This window comes from Cebus imitator, unplaced genomic scaffold, assembly GCF_001604975.1.
Source record: "Cebus imitator isolate Cc_AM_T3 unplaced genomic scaffold, Cebus_imitator-1.0 Scaffold196, whole genome shotgun sequence".
Lineage (NCBI taxonomy): Eukaryota > Metazoa > Chordata > Mammalia > Primates > Cebidae > Cebus > Cebus imitator.
Genome location: NW_016107511.1, coordinates 1,729,340 through 1,733,332, shown reverse-complemented (window position 1 = coordinate 1,733,332; position 3,993 = coordinate 1,729,340). Strand labels below are relative to the sequence as shown.

General features: G+C 47.4%; 1 pseudogene; it reads right to left on the bottom strand.

Moving 5' to 3' along the window:
* Positions 1-563: 563 nt before the first annotated feature.
* LOC108317020 lies at positions 564-3,121 on the bottom strand (annotated as a pseudogene).
* Positions 3,122-3,993: the final 872 nt, after the last annotated feature.

Genomic DNA, 3,993 nt, shown 5'->3' with positions numbered 1-3,993 from the left:
TCCTGAGCAGCTGGGATTACAGGCACGCGCCACCATGCCCAGCTAATGTTTTGTATTTTTAGTAGAGACGGGGTTTCACCATGTTGACCAGGATGGTCTCGATCTCTTGACCTCGTGATCCATCCCCCTTGGCCTCCCAAAGTGCTGGGATTACAGGTTTGAGCCACCGTGCCCGGCAAAACGTTTCTTTTATTTATTTATTTTTTTTCGAAACGTTTCTTTTAAAAGACACAATGTTAAAAATATTTTTTTAAATGTCTACAAAATCTGGAGGGCTGCCTTTTTCTCAAAGGGGAAAGCCTGTAGGCTAGTCCTGTAGGGTGGTGGAAAAAGAATCGAAGGCCCAGAACTACAACTCTGCAGCGAGGTAGAGATGCCCTTGAAAATGTGTCACATTCTTAAAGATGCCTTGCCAAAGTAGCAAGAGCCGAGGGTGACTGTGTGAGCAGGAGCCAGAGGGCGCGGGCTCCTGCGGGGGAGGTTGCTACTGCGCCGCACCCCATGCCAGAATGTCAGGCTTTAGGGCAGCGGTCACAGGCCCCGGGGGCCTCAGGGCTCTGCCTCTAACCAGAGCTGCTTTCCCGACTAACTTCAATCTGGAGAGATGGTGAGTTATCTAACCGGCTCTTCTTTTTGGCGAGACTGCTCTTTCTCCTTAATCAGAGCCGCCCACGCCCTTTGCAGCTCGGAGTCGTGTTCCTCAGCGCCAGGTGCCCTGTGATCCCCTTTCTTCGTATTCTTTTCTTTGGTCTTGGGTGCAGATCCAAAACGAGTCCGTAAATTAATTACCTGATTTCTTCTCCCGAGTATCGGAGTAGAGGCCTTTAATATCTTGCCTGGGAACACCTAGCCTACTATGAACATCAGAAGGCGCTCTCCGAACCACTGGGTTACTACTAAAAGCCTTTTCTGGAGAATACGGTCTTTCTCCTAACCGCTGGCGTATATCTGATTAAGTGTTGCTGACCGGTGCCTGTGGACGCAGTGCTGGCGTTTTTCATCTAATAGATGTCGGGCATCTGCAAATTTCTCAGGTGGCGGTTTGTTACCAATTAGGTTTTTGATATTACTTGAAGACAGGCTATCTGCCTTCATGGAGCTCCCAACGTTTTTCAACTGAGATTCTACTTCATCAGCATACACAGACATTCTCATGCCTTTCTCTGGTGAAGGAGTGGAAATCATCTTCAGTTCTAGATCATAGTCCATTTCACCTGAGTCTGAGCTGCTGGCACTGGATCGTCTAGATGCTCCGTTCCTGGGACTCCTAGTGGTACTCTACCGCCACTCCGACACCTGCATCCATGTCCCGGTCTTCTTCCTCCTCTTCCTCTTCTTCCTCCTCCTCCCCTTCCTCCTCCTCAGTGGGTTCCTCAGGCACATTCACTAGTCCAGAATGTCGACGTTTATACGACGTTAAGCCAGTGTCATCCCCAGTCAGGGCTCTCTTCTTGATCACGTCCCACTGAATACGACGGGAACGATATCTTCGCTTCCATGAATTGCCAAGAATTCCTTTCGTGCCTCCGTAATTTGGATTCCCATATTTCATGTAATACTGACTTCTGGCTGCTCCAAGTTCCTTTTGGTCATCTTTTTCAGCAAATCTCATGAATAAGCTATTTCCTTTAGCAAGTTTGTTAGCTGGACTAAGATCATTTGTTAACAGACTCTTCTACCTGAGACAAGGTGTCTAACATCACTTGAGTTTTCATCTTCAACCTCTCCTTCTTCAGTTTCATCATCATCTGAACTGCCTTCCTGCTTGTCTTTTTTACTTTTCTCAGATGACTTGTCCTCACTGGCATCCCTGATTCTTATCCTGTGCAGGCAGAGAGCTCATACTGATAAGGGCTCGTGTAGCTGTCATTTCATCCAGCCAAACTACATTACAGGAGGTATCATCCAGCCATTCGATGTGAGCTGGAGGATATTCTTTTTGTTTTATTTTGTTTTTGAGACGGAGTCTTGCTCTGTCACGGGGCTGAATGCAGTGGCACAATCGGCTCACTGCAACCTTCATCTCCTGGGTTCAAGCAATTCTTCCGCCTCAGCCTCCCGAGTAGCTGGGACCACAGGTGCGTGCCACCACGCCTGGCTAATTTTTTTGTGTTTTATTTATTTTATTTATGTATGTATCTATTTATTTTTAAGACGGGGTTTCACCATGTTGGTCAGGCTGATCTTGAACTCCCGACCTCAGGTGATCCGCCCGCCTTGGCCTCCAAAGTGCTTGGATTACAGGCATGAGCCACCACGCCCGGCCTTTTTTGTGTGTTTTTAGTAGAGATGGGGTTTCACCGTGTTGGCCAGGATGGTCTCGATCTCTTGACCTTGTGATCCGCCCACCTCAGTCTCCCAAAGTGCTGGGCTTACAGGCGTGAGCCACTGCGCCCGGTCGATATTCTTTTTGTGTGTGTGTGTGTGGGCAAATCTCTTTTTAATTGCAAAAGACTTCATTTATAGCACATTCAATAATGAACCAACAGGAGAGTTGCTGACGTTGGAAAATATGAATATATAAAAATCCCTTGCAGTTCAGGTAGTCAAGATAATAAGCGCATACAAGGAAAGCAACCTTCAATTTTCTGAAAACGTTTACATTTTAAAAGGTCACTAGGTATACTTGGAAGTTCAAAGCGGTAGAATGTATCTTGGAGGGAAAGGAGGAGGAAAACCCTTTTCCATGTTGTCAGGCAAGATATTCTTTAAAATAGGAAAAGACATCTAGGGTGCTTGTCTCATCTACTCCACAAATATAGATTGTCTCCAGTCTCACTTTGGGGATTCCTTTCATGTCTCGGTCCAAGGCTACATTTCTTTGGGCAAGGTTTACTTCTGATCGAAAATGGAAGCTCTTGGCTCGCTGTTCTTTCTCTTCAATTGCTTTCTTGGAGGCGACATCAATCCCAGTGATGAAGCTGCCAGCCTTATTTTCTTATCTTCTGCTTGTGTCTGGGATCAGTTCCTTCAGCGAGCGCCGCACCGGCACAATCTCCAGCTCGCTCTCCTCCACCTCCATGGGCTCCGGCTCGCCACGGTCTACACTGGACTCCGCCTCAGCGGACAGGAGCCCCACCGGGTACTCTGCCTTCGCCCGCAGGCCCTGCACTGCCGCCATCGCTGCAGGCCGACAGTACAGACCTCAAACAAGAAAGATGCTACTGTAGCACTCTGGCCGGGGAACCCAAAGTAGAGCTTAGTAAAGCTACATGTTATTTTTTTGCTTGTTTATGTTTCAAAGACAGGGTCTTACTCTGTCACCCAGGCTTCAGTGGAGTCCTCCTGCCTCAGCCTCCCAAGTAGCTGGGACTACAGGCACACCGCCACACCTGGCCATCTTTTTTTTTTTTTTTTTAATGTTTAATTTTTTAGAAATGGGATCTTGCTACATAGCCCAGGCTGGTCTTGAACTCCTGGACTCAAGCAATGCTCCTGCCTTTGCCTCCCAAAGTGCTGGGACTACAGGTGAGAGCCTTCGCTCCCAGCCTTATTTTAACCTTTCAATATTTTTTTATTTTCTTTTCTTTTTTTGGAGACGGAGTTTCACTCTTGTTGCCCAGGATGCAGTGCAATGGTGTGATCTTGGCTCATCGCAACCTCCGCCTCCCAGGTTCAAACAATTCTCCTGCCTTAGCCTCCCCAGTAGCTGGGATTACAGGCATGCACCACCATGCCCATCTAATTTGGTATTATTGGTAGATTTGGGGTTTCTCTATGTTTATCAGGCTGGTCTCAAACTCCCAACTTCAGGTGATCTGCCGCCTCGGCCTCCCAAAGTGCTGGGATTATACGTGTGAGCCACTGTGACCGGCTTGTTTCAAAGATTTTAAGTCTGTTGATTTGAATCTTTTCCCTATGGTAATCTGTAACTGTGAGTGTAACAGCTCTCAGCACGTTCTGCGAGTCCTTCTAGCAAATTATCAAACCTGAGTGTGGTTTTGGAAACCATCTGTATTTGGTGTCAGAAATGGGGGTGGGCTTGTGCATTGT